We start from the raw sequence: 20,474 nt of genomic DNA, 5'->3' as shown, positions 1-20,474 counted from the left end.
TATGCACAGTAGTAATGCTGCTATGATTCCCAAATATAAATATACACACACCACTCCAAAGATAACTAACTAGTTTACCTCAGACACTAAGGCAATATTAGAAAGATCAGCATGTTTTACACTACAGCATCTCTGTATTAGCTCACATTTCACTTCTCAGCTACCAGAAATCCTTAGCTTTTTGTCATTACTGAGTGCATAAGGACATTATTAAAGTGATTTCAAATCACCTGACTGGGAAAATCCTCCGCTAGTTTCAGAGATTACACATTGGCAGCTGTTATGGATTCCAGTATAATCAGCGCTTTGAGAATCACTGAATAAATTGTTTTTTAAAATAGCCTAAAAGCAAACTTGAGTGCTGTCATAATGCATTCTCAGTCAAAAACACTGAGGCAAGAGTTTCAAGTTGCTAACACTTCACACTTCCAGGTTTTTGGCAGAATGGTACAATTAGAATATCAAAACTTTGCTCACAACAGCTGCCTAACATTGCTTTAATGATTAACTGGAGCGTTCACATGGGAGAGTTTGTCTCACCTATGTTAATAGTGCAACTGACAGCTGATGTTATTGAAACCCTAACATTGCTATCTAAGGCTTGATTTCAGCTCCTGAGATCTGGAATAAAAAACTTATTTATAGAGAAGATCACTCAGCAGAAGATTCAGATCCAATTATGCTGTCACAGGTTATGTCACTACTATACGATTCCAGAGGAGTTTCAAGAGCTATTTGACCTATATTTGATCTTGTACTATAATGCTATAAAAAAAAACCATTAAAGGAATTTGCTTTCAATTAATATTTATATTTAAAAATCAAGTCATCATTGCAGTTAAAAGGAAGAAGCCTTGGCACTGAGAAGAAGCAACAACCTCCTTGTGCTCCTGCAGTGAATTTAATCTCACTGTACATTCCATACCCACTGTGAACAACCTTAAAATCTCAACCCAGAAATCATTTCTATAAACTGTGTTCCACTGTAACCTCCAAAGCCATGCTAAAATTAAGAAAAGGATTCTCAGAACATGATTTAATAATGCAAACCATCAGCAACAGAAAAAGCTAAGACATTCTTTTTGTTCAGCTTTCCTGTCAGTGGTTTTGCACCCTACCTACTCTCTGCCTTCAGTTGTACCAACACACTGTTTCTTGTGACAGTCAATTGGAATCAGCAGCAAACACTTTTTGGAAAGAAAAAACCTTGTTTGCACCTTCTCTAAGGCAGTGAACAGCAATTAACTTTGTTCTGTGGCTGCAGTGACAATATTAGTCATCATAGCACAGGCTGGGGTTTACTTGGCTTTACACCTCATGGTTAATACTCCATTGACTCCAGCCTGAGTGAGAACAGTAAAATATCAAGAGTGCTCGTGAAAATCACTAGTTAGTTGTAAAACTGTTCTTGAAACTTTGCCTGAAGGCACCTCCTGGCAGGTCAAGGGAGGACAGGCAGGGCCATCTGAGAGCCCAGATCATGAGAAAGGCTCATGGCAAGGAGGCCAGCCCGAGGTCGAGCTCAGAATTCAATATGCAGCTCGGCACTAGGGAGGGGAGGGGCAGGCCAGTGACCACAGTGACAAGGTCAGAGTGAAAAAAGATCACTGCCCAGGTCAGGAGCAGCAAGCACCAGTGACAGGTACAGAAAATAGCACATCCACAGCTCAGGCAGGGACCAGAGGCCCAGGACTGAGCTTAAATGGGTTCCTGGGGTTGTGGAGATCCCAGGTGAGGCTGCCCAGCCATTAAACCTGCCCTCAGATTCTCACAGTTATAAAAGTAAGCCCCATCAAGACCCCTCTCAGTCTGTCCAAGAAGGCAAAGAAATAAATCACTTTAGTAAGACCACCCTAATACTCTGAAACTCATTTTTCCATACCAAGAATAAGCCCATTCAGGAGAATGTGGCTAACTTTTCCTCATATTGCTGTGTGCTATATGGATAAACAGATGATTTCCATCTCCATGGTTATTAATGTACTGCCTAAGCTTTTGGTGTTATAAATGCACACACATATATGCATTTGGAAAGACTGACATCTAACTCGAGCTCTCAGGCCCTAACTGAAGGGCCAAGAAAATCAGCAAAAATTCATTTATTCACTTCAGTCTGAGTCGTGCCACAGAACTCTAAATGAAGCTAAAAGGAAGAATCTAACAAAGGGAAGATATGTTGTATAATTTTGTAGCATGAGACAAATTTAAAAAATTGAAGTTTAGCAGTATGGAGTGGAGTATTGATTGCTGTCCCTTGAAAGCAGCACAGACAACTTGGTTTCAAGGAGCAATAGAAGTTGTTGAAGGAAAAATTGTGGCAGAGCATGCTGGAGGTAGATTCAGGAGCAACTCAGGATTTTTAATATTTCATTCAGCTCAAATAGATTTAACTGTCTCCAGAACAGTTCTAGATCTTACAGGAAAAATTGGTTATAACAATATGCATGAAGATTAGCTTATCCCATGTAAGTCAAACATAAAGTCAATTTTCTTCTGCCTGAAATAAGATCTGTAGTCAGTCCTTTCTCCTGTCCTGCCAGTGCTCTGAACAATGTAATAACTGTAATTTTGGGCTTGAAAAACTTTAAACAGGAACTTGACACTGAAGTTCTGAAGTCTGGATTCTGGGACAGGTAAGACAGGTCCCTGAATTGCAGGAGCAGGTTAGCATTCATTACTTCATCACATCACTCTCCTAAAGCAGATGAGAGAAAGTAGAAAACTGGCCTGCTTGGCACAGCAGAACATGGTCTCATTCTCTGGGCAAGAGGAGACTGAATTTGGCTGGAGTGCTTCCTGCAATTAAACATACAGAGCTCAATTCCCACTGGTTTTCCACTGACATGTCCTCTGGGCAAAGCAGAGAACACATGATAAAGCCACCAAACACTAAGAAGATCTCAATTATTTTCATGAGACAGAAAATGCCTCAAGCCTCATGTGAGGATGAGCTGTTCCCTATCACCTTGTCTGACCCTCTAAACCTCTTCTGGCACTATGAATTCCTAAGACTCCTTCACTGGCACCTCCAATATTTTCCTTTCTTCCAGCTGCTATACTCAGAGGGCAAAAATTAGGGGTAGCAGCAGCAGTGCCCAGGTGCCAAAAGAAGCTCTCTGTGGACAGGGGCTTCCACAGCCTGGAGTTCCAGGCAAGTCCCACAGGCACTGAGTGTTAAACTCAAATGTTTCAAAGTGCCCCAGATGAATTTCTGTTCCTTCTGAGAATTTCCTGCCCATTTAAACCATCTTTTGCTCTTCTGGAGCCTTAAATAGGCTGTATATCCATTGTTAAGAAATACTTTCTACTTTGATTTGCTGTGAAGCTTTCTCCTTCCAACCTTATAATTTGCTTCCATTCATAACAGCAAGGTATATGCAATTTCTTACTGTATTACTTGCATTTAATTTTACTGACATGGAAGAAAAAAAGCAAAACCTTTCTGACTGAAAGATCATTCAGCATCTAGGAACTTTACCCAACCCTACCTAGCTTCATCTGTGTTAGTGGGTTTGTAGCCTGTGTCTATCAGCTGCCAGAGTAAAAATTTGGACTCTGTGAAGACACAGAGTGTAACAGGGGTTTGCAATTCTAAATCTGTCCTAGTTGTGAAGACACACAGTGTAACAGGAGTTTGCAATTCTCTGCTCTCAGCTACACAATGAACCCACAAGAACACTCCTCCAGATCCACCAGAACATCAGCAGAGAGCTTCGATCTCTTCTTACCTTCAGAAAGGAAATAGAAGACAATAAGAAAGCCCATATTCCTAGAAAGTCCAATGACTAGTAATAAAAAGATCTGTTAGTCAAGATTTACAGATTCACTTTATCTTATGAGAGAAAGAAAAGAAGTTTCACTCTATCATTTTTATCTCAATGCCTGTGTTACAGGCAGACAACTTCTGCCTGTAAGTGCAGTAGACAACTGCAACAACAAGTAGACAACTTCTTTCCCCTGGACTTTTTAACCATGATTCATAGAACAGTACTGCTGCCAGGCACGTGTTTTAATCGAAATTGAAAACAAATTAGCTTGAGAATGGCTGTGTTACTCTGTGTTCAAATAAGTTTAAGTGGCTTTTCTTCAAAGAGTAGTTTTGAAATTATCTCTGCCTTTTGTTTTGGGGACATTGATAGCCAGCTTCTTTAACTTCTAGTCTACTAACTTGAGCACAGTACTACAGGGAGATGTGTTTGCACCCTCCAGTAGATTGTAGATTGTTCTAGATTGTTTTATGTTGAAGAAGGTTCATATTCACTCTAAATGAGACAAGAGTATGCACAGATATTTTGAGAAATAAAATTTGTTAGATAAAGGAACAGTTTTCCCACAACACACAAACATTTAAATAACTGACAGTCCTGTCTCAGCTCATATTGGATCCTTATTCTTCTGCATCCTCCTCATTGCAAGGATTTATTTAGTTAGAAATCTTATTTGCTATCCATAAAATACTTACTGTATTAGAAGATAAAAGACACACAGATTAGTATACTGTGCTAAATAACAGTCAATTATAATTTTTATTTTCAAAGACCAGTGTCTTGTATTGTGGAGTTAAGCTGAAGACATACTTATAATAATGTAGATATATAGCAAAAAGGGAAATATAGATGAAAAAAAACCTACCTGCAGAAATTTAGGTAGTGAAAAAAGTAATTTAAGTTTGCCTGTCCAAGATAGTGTTAGGTAACTGGAGGGAAGGAAAGAAACCCTCAAAACACAAAACCACCATACAGAAAAAGAATTTCTTTTTCTTGTTCCAAAGCATTCCAAAACCATGTGTCCTTGGAACATTCCAAATTACAAATCCCCCTTGTACAAAACTTTTCTGGCACCATGGAGCAGATTTGGTTCTGCTCTCTCAGCTAATGCTGCACCCACATTCCTTGAGACCACTGCTAAACACATGACTTCCATTTACAAAAGCAAAACCCTTTTTTGTGCTGGAATGGGTCAGGATCCTGAGAGCACCAAGAGGTCCTAATTTCCCTCATCAACATCATCTGGGGAGTCCATCCAGGTGCTGTCTGTCCACTGACCCAGGAACTGCATTTAAGCTCCAGCCCTTGCTGCCAGCCCTTGCCTGAGCTGTGCACAGCCTCGTCCTCACTGCTCCTGCCCTGCTCTCTTCACCTTTCTGCTTGGGACTTTGGTCCAGAAACAGTTTGGGGATATGTATTCTAGATGCCATAGATTCACTACTTGGGTTTAAAAAGTCCTTTTAGTCACTTGAAGTATGTAGCGCTTTGTAGACAACAGGCAAACCAACATTAAACCTGTCCAGAGAAACTCAAATAAATCTGCCCATGGATGATTTGTTATTAGTGCTTATAGCTTATGACATGAATTTGGCATTTAAATACACAAATGATATCACTCACATGCTAGTGCAAGCTTTTCCCATCCAGTATGATATGCACAGGATACCACAAAGGATTAAGTATATGGTGGTTTCAAAGTAAAACACACAAACTTCCAGTACGAATGAAAAGGTCAGTTCTGCTCTAGATATCATCAGTGATAATCTGGAATAGTTGGTGTGCTTAGTGCAGAACAAAGAATAATGAAAACGTCTCCCAGACTTAACCCTAAGAACTTCCATTCTATACTTTCACATGGTTTCTTAAAGTTGCCTTCAGATCCTATCCCGTCTACCCAGAAAACATGAGACAAATCAGTGATTTATTCCCACTTTCAAGAGCCAAGCCACATGCTGTTTTTACATAATAAATATACAGAAAATATAGTCCATGGAGAAGGGAAACTGAGAATGGTGTGACACTGGCAATGACTGAAAGAATTAGGATTGCTCATTCCAGAGAGGAAGGGGCTGAGGCATGATAATGAGTGTTAAAACATTAAAGGCTGTTGCAGAGCTCTGTGGAGACCAGATAGGACAATGCTGTGACATCACAGCTTCTTGATTTGGCTCTTTATTCTGCACTTTGCACTTTTACTGAAGCAGACACAGGGTGGGAGCTGACAGAAAAGAGTAAGACTAAGCCATTGTAGCAGGCTGGGAAGACTTTAAAAGAAACACACTTCCATAAACCCTTCTGGATTGCCCAGCCTACTTTTATCAAGGAAAATGATGAAAATATCTCAGTCTAAGAATTCAGTTGGAGAAGGAGTCTTGAAGACTTAGCTATTCTATTTGTCCTGCAGCAAGAATGAATGAGAACCTAGAGACCAATCTAAACCCAAAGTGAGCTCTTTGACATGCCAGACAATGACCTCCACAAGGATCTGAATAAAATTACTTGCAGAAGGTGGGAGAAAGTTGAGCCCTGCTTTTACAGTAAAGAAGGCTGAACACTGGAATGTATTTGTAGACTATTCTTGCATGTATTTAAAGCCTAACTGCTCATGGCCCATGTACCTGCTCTAGCTGACCCTGCTTTAAGCAGGGCTTGGACCAGATGGTCTCCAGAGGGCCCTTTCAACCTCAACCATTCTGTTCAGCCATGCTGAATTTCACACATGGTTAAATTATTCACAAGTGTAACTTTTGGCTAAGGCTCTCTTCTGGATAGAAGGCAGAAATTAAAAGGTAGCTTTCTTAGTTCTCAACAGGGGATGGAGGATAATTTTGTATATGAATCATAGCAACAAATAGAGCAAAAAAGCATTTGGGGCTCCCACATAGAGAAAACTGGAGAGAGGATTTGGAGGAACTACTAAAGATACACCAAGGGAAATGATCAGAAGGAAGGTGAACAAGCAGGAAAACACCACAGGCAAGGAGCAGGAGGTTTTAAAACTATTTCAGCATGGTCAGGGATCATGAGGAAGAAGTACTGCTCTTGACTGAGTGTTGATAGTAGCCTTTGGCAAGAACAACTATTGACTCGGGAAATATCTCACATTTTTTTTGCTTTACTTAAGAGCTAACTGAAATATTGAAGCAATCTTTTTGTTTGCTTGTTTTTATATCACTAATCATCTTTTATAGTTCATTTCCTACACACAGAAGTTTCCAGGTAAGGTTGTGGAAAGCACGCGAGTCCCTTGGATGCTTCCAGAAAAGCTCCTCTCTGCTGCTTTGCAGTGTCAGTGCTGCAGACAGCTGAACACTTCATCTGCTCCAGACATTCCTGGCTAGCTGGAAGTGTGATTGCAGCACATCTCCAGTGCAACTTGCTCAAATCACCAACAAATTCTTGCACTTATTCCCATTCTTGATTAAAGCACTTACTCTGCTCTCCAGATCTGCTGCTAATGGTTTGCTGTCTTTCACAGCTGAAGGACGGTTATGTAAAGGTCTCCACAGCCCTTATAGCATCAGGTGGGAATTTATCCAAGGTGTTTTGTTTCTTAAATAATTAGGAACAGAACAGACTATAATGGAACAGTATAAAGGACTTTTAAGGCCAGGGACAAGTGCCAGAATCACTCTGGAACAGTGCTTATGTTATGATTTCCTGGGACATTTTGGTTTTATTTATTAACTGTAAGAATTTTTATCTCATGCCAACACTTATGTGTGATCCTAGTATGCAAAAATCTACTTTCTAAAATCTGGTACAGTTACAGGAAAGAGTTATACAAGCTCCATGTATGAACTGATGATGGAATCCTTATTCAATCCTGCTTTAACAATGTTCAGCTAGAACTGAATCCAGCAAGATCAATAATGACTGGACGTCTATCCTCTGCATCCATTGCAGAACTACCAGTGGTATGGGCAGATCCACATTTGTTAGAGTTTCATGCTGATACTTTTCTCTGTTTGTGCTGGCTCATTTGATAAATAACTTGGACTGGCTTTTCAGAGAGCCTGAGGACTCACACTACCAAGCAGAGCTGTTCACTCAAAGAGAAGAGAAATCTTGTGACTTGTATTGAAGGGCTAAGGATCCAATAATACAGAACTTCCTGTTGGAAAATAAGGCCTAAGGATATGATTCTATTAACCAGTAGTTAAAAAGAATCAGTCACATGAAGAAAGTCTTGCTTGGAGAACTGAGCATGGGATGCAGATTTAGTCATGCCTCTTTGGAGAGCTTGGAGAGCTCAACTCTTGATCTCACAATGCACCTCCTGAATTCTACCACCCTCCTCAGGGAGACTGGGGACACACCTAAATAACCTCTCAGATTGGAGCCAGAATGTACAGACCTGTGTCACAAAGCCCAGAAATTGACTTTAATACTAACCTGGCTCAGCAGTGATTGGAAATGATCTCTGTGCAATTACTGTTCAGAAATGGTTTGGGCACTGGTGCTGCCAGCTCTTGGTCAGAGGTGAAACCCTTCAATCTACACAACCCCTTTCACTTCAGTGAGGCTTTGTCTCTTAGGTTTGCCACAAGCCAAATTCTAGAGGCAAATCTTTGCTCTCTGGGAACAAAGGAGGTTAACAAAATTCTTTTTCCTCCTACCTGTGCTATGTTCTTACAGGATTATGTTTGGGAACAGAGAGATCTGGTGCTGTGCTTGATTATTGTTCCTTTTAATGGAAAAAGGCCATTCATTCAATTTCTCTATTGAGGAAGTTCACATTTCCAAACACTCTCTAAATCCATTATTAAATTGATAAATAAGCCCTGATAATGGTAAAAAAAATATTAAAGTGCAACAGGGTCACTGTTTTTAGGATTGCCTAAAAATGTTTATTTACATACTCGAATTTAAAGTTACAAATCATTCTTTCTGCTTAAATGAGGAAAATGAAAGTACTGGCATAATACCACATTCTTTATCTTTCTTCCAGGTTCTTTAGTCTGGGCAGGGTAAAATATTGGGTGGAATTAATTCTCATCAAGACAAACATCCTGAAAAAAATGTTCAGGTGCCTGATGCTATTGTGTTAGCACCAGATCTGACACTACAGCTTAAGACTCTTCTATCCTACCTCAATTCAGAATGCTGCTGAAGTGTTGCAGGGATCTATAAGATGATCAGTGAAAAAGTATACTTAAATAACTATTATTAAGGTACAATGCATAAGGAGTAAATGAATCGACATGTATGGCACATGAGCTGGTTTTTATTAATATGCCATTTGACTGTGTGTACATTGAGAAAAAGATCACAGAATGGTTTGGGTTGGAAGGGACCTTAAAGACCATCTAGTTCCAATCCCCCCTTCCACTAGACCAGGTTGCTCAGAGCGCCATCCAACCTAGCCTTGAACACTTCCAGGGATGGGGTCCTTTCACATTATTTATAATAATATTTATAATAGTTTTCACATTCAGAATATTTTAATTTGAAAGGAAAAATATTGTGAGGGTAGTTTTCTGGTTGTTTGTTTTGTTTTTTTTTAACTGCTCAAAAGAAGTTAAAAGACACATCACTCATGTGTCTCTTTTCCATTCTTTTCCTTCCCAGCTGCTCACTTCTGTGGTAGACTCCTAAATGTGCTCCAACTTACTGTCTCCAGAACAGACACAGACACAAACCTGGTCTGACGTCTCTAAAGCTGATTCATGTCAATTTTCTGTGTGTCAACAGTAAAAGACATGATGTGAAAGTGTCTGCCTGTTTTATATCTGTGAGAATTCCTTATACATCTGTGAATTGTCCAGGGTTTTTCAAATAGCTGCAGAATCCTGGGAGTACAAGTTCTGTATATATAGCTCACCTGGTGCTCATTCTCTGTTTCAAAGAAATAAAAATTTCAGGGAAATATTAATTTAACTGAAACCCAAATATTTCTTGCAAACTAGAAATCCTTTTGATCAGGCCTATCAGGCACATGGTAGAATTTATTCAAGTAATGCAGCAGTGACCTCTGCTGCACAGCTGATGCTATTTCATGGCTGAATTAAACCCGCTGTTAGTACTCTTTCAGGTAAGTTAAAACTACATTTTTTTTCAAAAACAAGATTACTTGCCTCAAGTTAAAAACATTCCTCTTTTTCCTAATAAAGAGGAGGGCTTCAAACCCCAGAAGATTATTTTTGAAGTTACTGGCATACACATACCACAGCTTATGTTTTCACTGGTTATCGAGGCATTAAATGAACCCTGAACTACCCTCATAAAAACATTTCTGTTAATTTTACTGGGAAGGAACCTGTGGCACAAACCACTGGGTGCTGTGCCCACAGTCACACCCAAAGTCTATGGCAGAGGCATCAGTTTCAGGGGACATGATGATTTCAAGCCCCATTCTTTAACCACAGGATGACACTTTCCCTTTCCTGTGCCAGATCAGAAGAATATCAACCAACTGTAAAAAGCAGAATGCCAGTACATTATGCTCCACACCATCCATGTGGCAAGGAAAAGCAATACAAACTGGGAAAACAAGAGGCTTGATTTCAGCTTGTGACTCTACTTGATCATGTAAGAATACAAATGTCCTAAAGCATCTTCATGAAGCCCTGAAGAACTACAAATTCTGCTAAGTCAGCAGAGGCAACAAGGAAAATGTTCCTTCTCCTTCCCTCCCATGCCTAAACCTTCTCTTTCCACTCAGTCCTCCAAGGGACCATGTATTTCATGATGAGGAATTTGAGTCTGACCCCTGCCCTGGCCCAGCATTACTGCCCTCTGTTCAAAAACCCAGAGCTGGCACAGAGCAAAGCTGTGTGGTCTCACTCTGACCCTGCCTGGTGAAACCAGGCTGCAGCAAGAGCCAGCTTGCACTCAAACCCCCCAGCCACAAGCAACAAAATGAAGCAGATTCCTATAATCAATCACACAGTGTTAAAATGGTGTGTCCCTATCTCACAATGTGTTTCTGTCTCAGGCATTTGGTCATCATTGTGTTCTTACTTTTTCTGTGAAAGTCCCATTTTCCTTTCTCATGGAAAAGTTTAACCCCCTAAACAAGCTATTTCTTGTTCTCTTTTTGATAAATGAAACTTAACATTCTCCAGTGTCTTGTGAAGTGTTTTTGCTGAACCTGAACGCTTCTGGCAAACCATTATTTGCTTTATTCAGTTTTTTTTTACATTCTTTTCAGAGATGTGCTGCAGCTGTGTATGGACTTCCACCTTGCTGGTGCTCTCCACACAAACATCACCACCCTGTTTCTATCTCCTTTACCTTCATTTCAGAGGTACTGACTTCTAGGATAAGTCTTATTGTCCTTATTGTCCAGGCAAGCAGGCAAGCTCACTTTTCTTTCTTTTTTTTTTTTTTTTTTTTTTTTTTTTCTACATGATGGAGTAGCTTCAGCTTATTTGTTTACAACAAATGCCTTTATGAGCCCAGCAAGTAAACAACCTAGTTCTCTTCTGTATTGCTTTTTAATATTTCACCTCTTTTTTTTTGTATCAGTCACAAAATTTTATCAGCTTTCACATTCACTCTCAGATTAGAAGACAGGGATATTAGGTCTTCTACAAACCACTGTGAAACCCTACTAGTGACAAATCCAATAAATGGCAGTTCTCCCCAACACCTGCTTTCTTAGCTTTTCCTGCTTTTCCTTAGCTCTTCCTCCACTTCATGTCTGCCTAATGTTTGTGAAGGGCCCCTTTTGTAAAACCTTTTATATTAAATGTCATGGTATAGTAAAACTTTTAACAAGGCTTATCTATGCAGCTACTCTGTGAATATATATTCTGATTGCTTCTCAGCTGAATACTTTCTCACTTTCCTGTGATTTTTTTTAAGACTTACATCAACCAAACTCCTTTGTAGTCATATTTTCCCTTTAATCCTGTCAGTCAGGATTCACCTTTTGTACATCTTGGCACCAATGCTTTTCTGGTTTCACAAAATTCTGGAAGTTTTACAAAACATTTAATGCTTGCAACATATTTCATGGTTGAGCCAAATGATAATCTGGATTTATATGTTTAGAATGCTTTGTTCTTCTGCCATACTGACACTGTGTTTGTAACATTCTTTGGGGCTAAGTGTAAAAATAACCCAGAAATTTGCTGGAACCCTCTAACCCTTCTGCCTCCAACAGCCTTACAAAAATTATCTCTTCTGACCTTAGAAGTGACGATTCCTGCTCCCTTCCTTACCAACCAACTCTGCTGTGAGCTCAAAGTCCAGTTCACGTGTGCCTCCCTGCTTAAATATCTCCTTAGATAATGTTAGAAAACACCATATTCTAGTTTACCATGTGACCCCCACTCCCCTACAAACCTCACTGTTGTTACTATTACTGGTAGAGCCTTCCACTTGGTGTATCTCTGTCATTTCATTTCTAACCTGCTTGTTCAGCACTGCTACAGTGACTCTCTGATCTCTATCAGAAACTTTCTGTGCTAAGCACTGTAAATGCAGAGCAGCCTTGCTTCAGCTACAGTTTATAATCTTCCCAAGCAATGAGGTAAAAACAGGGAAGAGAAAGCAAATTTGTGGAAAGCAAGAGAAAACAGCAGTTACTCAATACAGTCCAGAAAGGGAGACACCGTTCTCAACATGTGAAATGCTCCAGGGCATAAAACAAACCAACAGTTTCCCAACCTGTTTTTTTAAACTGCTCTTGTCCTTATTTTCCTCCTTACATGTGCAACACTGCTAAGCATCTTGAGATTCAACTTGTAAGTGGAACTGGTAAAAAGGAAAAGCAGTTCTGTTCCCCTGTGCTAAAAGGGAGAGCTTTCCCTCTAAAGTGAAACTAAAATTAGCTCCCACATGCTCAGAGTGAAAGTGGATGTTTGCAAGTTAGGCTACAAAAATTCAGCCAAAACCCTCAATTACAAAATAAGCAGAAAAGAAACACAACCACATTTTTCCCAGTATCAAAGGATAAGAGAGAAGTAGTAGTAATGTGGCAGCTGGACAAAACTAAATTATATCAAGTTGCAAGAGATATAGGACAGGAAAATTAAGCAATTATTTTCTACAGGCAAGTAAGAAAAAAAGAAACTACTTAGAGAAACTTGTTTTCTCTAATACTTTCCTCATGGTTTCCTACCAGTTGATGAAGTTCCTCTAAATAAATCATAACTGAAGGAAATTACAGACACAAAACTTCCAATGTCAAACACAGGGAGTGAAACACTCCCTGTGCTAAAAGGAACAAAACTTATTCACTAGTGTGTCAAAATATGCATTTTTAGGCTTATCATCAAAAAGAGAATGGAGAAGACAGAACACTAAAATCAGAGACTTTTTCAGAAAAGATAACAGAATTAAATTCTGTAGCTTTGGCCAACATCTAATGAGAACGTCAAGAAAGCAGCATTATGGTTTACAATGCTATTAAAATTATTCTTTTCAAGATTAGTGTTAGACATTCAGAAACAGACCTTACCAAAGCCTACTAAACCATTAGAGATTAAAAATTCATTGCAGCCTAGTAAATCTACATTAGACCTTTTAATACAAACAAAGTACTTTCAAAGAGCCTACCTTTAAATGAAGATGAACTGTGACTACTGGGATTTATCTTCTGTCAGGGCCTGAGAGCACCAAAAATCCCCCAGTCCTCATCAACCTCATCTGGGACCTTCACCCATGTGCTCTGCCCACTGGCTCAGGAACTGCATTTAAGTTCAAACCCTCAGCTGCTTTGTTGCTGTGTCAGGACTTAATATTTCTGTCTATCTTATCGTCACCACTTCTGATAACTTTATTCCTTTTTATTTCACTGCAGAGAGAACTAACTGATTCTATTTAAAAGTCTCAGGAACTGAGTTTCTACAGTTAGAGTAGCAGAGCAAAGTCACCAGTTCCATTGCTAAGTAAGACCAGCGATAGCACAAGTCAAATAATTTTTGACCCTATTAGAGATATAGGACAGGGAAATTAAGCAATTGTTTTCTACAGGCAAGCAAGAAAAAGTAGTGATGAAACCCATGAGCCTCTGACTCCAATTTCGTCATACTGTCATGGGGCAGGAAGAAATATTTTAAAAGTTGTTAGATAAGCTTATTTTGGTTATATGATGGAGCTATATGTAAGTACTCAAGTCAAATGGGGTTAACAGGTTAATGGTGGAGGTTTTTCCTAATTGTGCAATGCTAAAAATAATGTTGGACAATTGAAATTCTTCGATGTCACATCCTTTCTTAGAGCTACATTTCACAGTTATTTTGCAGAAAGTTGTTTTTTTAAAAAACAAAGAATTCAACCAATCTGTGCTTATAGGACCATGTCCAGCTGAGTTTTAAACACCTCTAAAGACTTCCACCTCTCTGGACAACGTGTTTAACTGTTCAGTCACCTTTATGATATTTTCCTATGTTTAAACATAGGAAAACACCATAAAATGTTGTTTAAGTGTTTAAAATGTTTTCTGTACTTCCAATTTCTTCTTACTGTTTTTTGTGCATTCACTGGGCAACATTGAGTCTTGCTCCATCTTTGCTTCCTCCCACCAGGTGTTTATACACATCAGAAAGATCCCTCTGAGCTTTCTCATGAAGCTAAGCAATCTTTATTCTCCCAGCCTCTCCTCCCATGTTAGATAATCCAATTGTCTGATCAATTTCCTGACCCTTTGCTAGACTTACTCCATGTCCATCATGCTCAGAGAAGCCCAGAGCAGGGGATGCCACTCCAGATGTGGTCTCACCAGTGCTGAGCAAGATCTCTCTTCACTTACGGGCAGTGTTTCTCTGAACACAGCCCAGGATGGTTGTCATCATCTGCCACAAAGGCTCCTTGCTGCTCACAGTCAGCTGCTTACCACCCCAAAGTTCTCTCCTGCAGAGCTCCTTTCCTCCTGGTTGTTGCCAGCATGTACTGGTGCCTGGGGATATTCCCACACCCTCTGGGCTGTGGCACTGGACATTCCCCTCTGACTTTTGTGTGACTTCTGTTTGTGCCTTCCTTCATCCTCCTGAGCTGCTTCTGTGGGGCAGCACAGCCCTGACTATTAATCCAGAGAGCCTCTGAGTTTGGTGTGCACATTGCCAAATGTCTGCTGCTGTGTTTTGCTTTAAGAGAAGAACACGTCCTGGAGATGTGCAAATACGCTTAATGCCAGTTGTTTCTCACAATCATGGGCCTGAGCTTACAGCTGGCATTTGTGTAAGCTGGGAAAACCACAGATTTTCCCCAGGCTTGCCAATGTTAGGGGTTATCAGCTTTTGCATGAATTAAAAGTGTTTCCTTTTCAATGTCTGCCATAGAGCTGTCTGTTTTGATACCTGCTTTCCTGTGCCACTGAAGCTGAGAGGAAATGGGAGTATTTGTCACTTGAGGACATGGATAAGCCTCGGGGGTTTTATTGTCTCTCGAAGTACAAGTGGGAAATTTGCAACAGGTCATTTCTCTTTGTTGCCACTTCCTGGAAAGAACACAACAGAACAAAGTCCACCCAGTAGAGGCCATTCTGACTCATACCACACTGCTATTTTCAGCTTTAAAATGCAAAAGTCAAAGAAGTCCAGTGATATTATTAGAACTGTTTACTTTTCAGTGGAGTTTGTTTGCCTGTATTAAAATGGATTGATCACTGACAAGTTAAAAGAGTCAAAATATCAATCCCAAAAGATAATGCTGCATTACTACAACATTTTCTTAAACTATAGGACTATTACTATATTTTGGCTCCAGTGTCTTTGCTACAGATGAAATGCTGACTTCCAAAGAAAGCCAGCAGAGGCATCACGGGGCACACAGCTCTGGGGTTCTCTAGCCTGTTTGGACACTGTCTGTGTGTGTCTCTTGTGTGTGTGTCCCTGTTCTCTCATCACTTTCACAGGAGAAGTGATAGTGATCTCCATGGACTAAGCCATGAAAATTTTACTGGAAGTAAATGCCACGCAGAAGTCAAGGAACTGCAATGTTCACCTTCCTCTGAGGAGCTTGTTTGCAATGTTACCAACTCAAACATTCAAAAACTCAGCCATTCAAACTAATAGGCAGTAAATTAAACTATATGTAATAAACAAAGTCTTGTGTTCTTTTCATTGTCTTCCAAAGTTTTGGGTCTGTAATGAATCGAGTTTCAGATGGTTTTGATTTGGCAACCTCCAAATGAAAGCTGAAACATAGCCCCTTGACTACTGCAAGATCTGTTAAAACTACTTTATTCATAATTTTTGAACTGTATTGAAGTTCCATAAGCAGAATATATATATATATTTTTTTTTTTTTTAAATAAATATACCTACTTTCATTCTTTTAGGTGCTGTCTCTTCACATCACTCATGCTGAATTCTAGCCCAGGTAAAATTTTTAAGGTTGACAAAGGCTCATTTGGTATGCAAAGGGTTCTACAACTAGTGGGGGTAGAACTGTTGAACTGTTGGGAAACCAAGGTAAATTCTTCACTTTTTACGTCCTCTGTGTTAGTTGGCTGCTTTCCACAGAAGAGAAGGAAGTTCTCATCTCCAGCAGTGTTGGACTTAATTCCAGTTCGGTATGCTAATAACCAAATTCAAAGAATTTATTTCACCATAAGCAGAGTGCTTTCCTAGATGACTGAAAGCCCACTGACATTTACTGCAGCAATTCAGAAGTCCTTCTTCCATGGCATTACATTTGAGTGGCCTCCAAGCAGGCTTGATTATACCAACACTTACAGGAAATCAGAAGCAATCTGTATGTTTCAGATGCTTTTCATCTACGTGTTGTTGCAACTTCTAAAAAAACCCCAAGCAAACAAAAATCTCCAAGTGAACCCAAATCAGCCTTGCATGAAAGACAGTATTTGGTCAAGGTCAATTTAAAAAAAAAAATTGCTGTTGACGATTTGTGCCCAGATGCATATTTTCACACTCCAGAATTGCCAGGTAGAGAAAAAGCAACACTCAGAATCAAGCCAATTAAAATGTTGCTCTCTTTCTGCTGGAAAAATCCAGGAGACAGGCATGGCATTGGAAAATATATTTGTGTTATGCTGTCCTAGAGGAAAGACTTCTTTTGGGGATTGGTGAATATGGCTGCAGTATTCCTCACCCTGGGACAGGTATCCTTAGGGGAGCGAGCCTAAGGGAGTGTTCACCACGTCTTTGCCTAGAAGAGCTTGGGTTTTGCTTGGTATGTGTGAAGGCTTTGAAAGGTGATTATTAAAGCCTCACCTCTGCCACACATTCACAGCAAGGTCACAGAATGCAGGCCTCTGATATTTCATCATTAGCTTACTAGAACTACTTATCTGCAGGTACATAATTGACAGACCTGGAGGTTTTGCATTCCTCCACCCCGACTTAATACTGTTTAGGACACTGTGTTCCAAAACAGATCACAACTGCTTGGGATGAGGACTAGGGCACTTGTAACAAGTATGGTCCCCTAAGCTCTCTGCAGTCTGGGAGTTCTTCATCTTGTTCCAATTCACATTAATTATTGTGTCATACCTGTTTAAGATTTCACTGTATAAATAATTGGGTAATGAATCAATACATTTCTTTGGTAGAATTTAACTAGCAGAGGTGCTTGACGCTACTCACTTTATGGAAATTGCCTAAGGCCAGAAGCTGTGGTAACTTTTGTTTAGTCATCTCACTAATGGCATTATGAATGTTGTGAATATTTCCCAAAATACCATGGTAGCGGCATTTGAAGAAATATTTTTTTTTAACAAAACAAAACAAAACAAAAAAAAAACAAAATAGAAAAGGAAGGCTCAGTTCAACTGCAAATTCATGAAATGGAAAAGGGAGACCATGATTTTTTGTATCTTAAAGTATCCCATTAGAGTGAGTGAGTATTGGGCCTGTGTGGAGTTCTGTCTTCCAGAGCAAGATGATTAAATGATTGGCTGCACTGATGCACTATAGCCCAGCTTATATAAAACTGAACTACATAGCATTTGAATCCTGCAAATCTAAAACCTACAGCATTTTAACATTATCTTCTTGTAAATCCTCCTGAAATAGATAAGATGCCAAAGAAAACAGCACCTTAGAACCTCTTAGAACCTCTTTGCCAAAAGTTATCCTGCCCAAATGCTCAACTGGAATAGCCAGATTGAGAAATGATGCTGGGAACTCTTCTGAAATATCTGAGTGTAGTGTTTACTGAATATGCATGAGAGGCTTTGGTATTTGGGTCATCTCAATGCTTTAATCTTATGGTCCTGTGTCATTATTTCACTATACACACTCTATTTGTGCTTTGTCTTATGCCATGGCCCTTTAATGCTGCTGCTTGTAAAACCCTCATTTTGTTCTAAATTTGATTGTAACTGGGTCCACCCTTTGTGACTTTCATGTCTTAAAAGTCTTTTATGTCTTTATAAGCCTTATGGGAAGACTTATAAACCACTTGTGTCTTAAACTGTTATTCTTTAGGTATCATTATTATTCCTGCTTTCAGGATGCTAAGGTGTTCTTAAGAGCACATTTATGTTCCCTATGAACTGTCTTAGCTTGTGAGTGAGTCACAAAATGAAGTCTGCATTAAAAAAGCAAAAATTCTTTTGGTTAGGCTTTAAAAGACCTTATTTGGATACTTTGAAAGGTAAATAAATAAATATGATGATTTTTAACTGCTCATTCTTTGACAACCTGAGGGTCAGTTTTGTTTGTTTTCTGAACAGAATAAAAACTGGTCTCAGCGTTTTTTTAGGTCCATGATTCTGCTGAAAGACTTTAGCATGAATGTACATGTAAGAAGGAACCTGCTGTCTCAGAATTCTTCCTGCAGTTATAATCAGATGCTCTCTGCCAAACCCTCTGTGATGGCTGGATTCACTCACTAAAAGGAATCCTGCAAGCACTCACATAATGATCATTTTAAGTGCTGCTCCTCAGATTACCTTTCTGCTCATTGCTGTTTCCCCTTCCATATGGCTGGAAGTGCACTCGGTGTTATTTCCAGTCTCTCTCTGTCCTTGAGAGCAGCACACAGCCCCTGGGCATCAGCAGCTGCGGGTTTTGGCAGGAGTGTCCCTCCTCCTCTAGCCTCTGTGTATTGAGCGCCTGTACGGCAGTGAATGAGCGCAGTGAATGGGAGATGAGAATCATTCAATGTCTGTCTCACCCATTATTCTCTGCTGCAAGGTCCTATTCCAATTATTTTACATTATTACAAGGAAAACCAACATCCAAACAAAGGCAACAATTGACAGTGAAACTAAACTTTTTTTCCTTAACTGTCTGATTTCTGCACAAGACATGTCTGCCTTGTGGGAGCCTACAGAGGATTTCCTTGCCCATTGTTTATAAGCTTTCATATTTTGTGAGAAGCTTTAAATTTCTCTGGATAAATTCTATTTAGGTAAAATACTGGTTTTTTGGTTTTTTTTTATTAACATGTTCAGTTGATAATGATGTTTAATTAGGTCAGACCTTCACTGCAAATAGGCCTGTAAATTTTGGCTTACTTCACATATGGATTAAAATTAAGCTTTCTGATTTTATACTAAGGGTTTCTTTTAAGCGGAAAACAATAGTCAAAAGGAGTAAACAAATGTGGTATTGTTCCAGTACTCTGTTTCCCCATCACATGATATTCTAAAAATACAGAAGTACCTAAAACTACTTTAAATGTCAAAGAATTTCTGTAAAATGGAGTCATTCAAATTTATCTACAAAGCTTTTCTGAAGAACTTTCTTTAATTTGCTGTATGGATTTTGAATAGTTTGTGATTCTCCTGCAGCACAGTCTGAGCCAGACAGGCCAACACCTTATAAAGAGGAAAACATTTTTAATGTACTTTCCACAGAAGTATAGAATAATATGGACAAAAATTAATATGGTGTTGATAAATCAAAGCCAAGGGGAGGAGGATCCTGTGGGGCCAGCAACACAACCTGACATGCTTCCAGCTTTCTCTAGGATTGCTACAGGCCACTTTTCTCTCCTCTGCTGCTTCTGCTCCCTCATACTAAATTTCCCTTTAGGAGGGGTGTGCTGGGCAGAGACAGCTGGTGCTGCTCAGAGTTACACTGTCAGCAGGACACTGTGAACTCCCACTCGCAGGGTGCTTCCTCAGGCCACGCAGCCCTGGCCACATGATTTTATGCCATAAGGGACTTTCCTGTGATCACAGGAGGATGAGCTAACTGCCTCTCTGCTCCTTCCCTCCCGGGGAGGGGGAGAGGTTAGGATTTGATCCAAAACCAACAGAAGTCTGTGGACAGAATCTCATTGACTGACTCTGGTTTTAAGTCAGACTCTATAAATAGAGAAATTTGCATGAATTGTGATCAACTGAAACAAGTGCTCTCTCTCTAAGTTTCCACCTTGCATCCAGCAGAACCATCAGTGGGAATGTGTATACTAGAGGCCTAGCAGGAGCACAATTAGGCCCTGTGAGGTTTTCACAGAATTAAAGGTATGCAGAGCTTTTTTTAGCCCTGCTAAAGGCAGGACTGCTGGCAGTGCTGGCTCAGCTCAGCCATGGCTTTGTTTAGCAAAGTCTACAGGACCTTTAAAGGATGGAGCCTCTGAAACCTGAGCGCCCATAAAGAACTGCATTACTCACCTGGTGATTTTTTTTCTAGCATCTGGCTTGAACCTCTGAAGTTGAGAACCCTGCCTATGCCACTGGTGGTTATCTGCCTCTATGAAGCAGATTTTGTCTCTGTCCTCATGGGTGACTTTCAAATAGCTGTAGGATTCTATCTGATACCTCCCCACCCTGCTGCATCTGCCGAGGTTGTAAGGTTTGTGCCCCAGGGCCCATCTTGGTAGCTGTGTATTGTGTCCTCT

The sequence above is a fragment of the Vidua chalybeata genome, chromosome 11, assembly GCF_026979565.1.
Source record: "Vidua chalybeata isolate OUT-0048 chromosome 11, bVidCha1 merged haplotype, whole genome shotgun sequence".
NCBI classification, from domain to species: domain Eukaryota; kingdom Metazoa; phylum Chordata; class Aves; order Passeriformes; family Viduidae; genus Vidua; species Vidua chalybeata.
The sequence above is the reverse complement of the archived record's forward strand: the minus strand, read 5'-3'. Positions refer to the sequence as shown.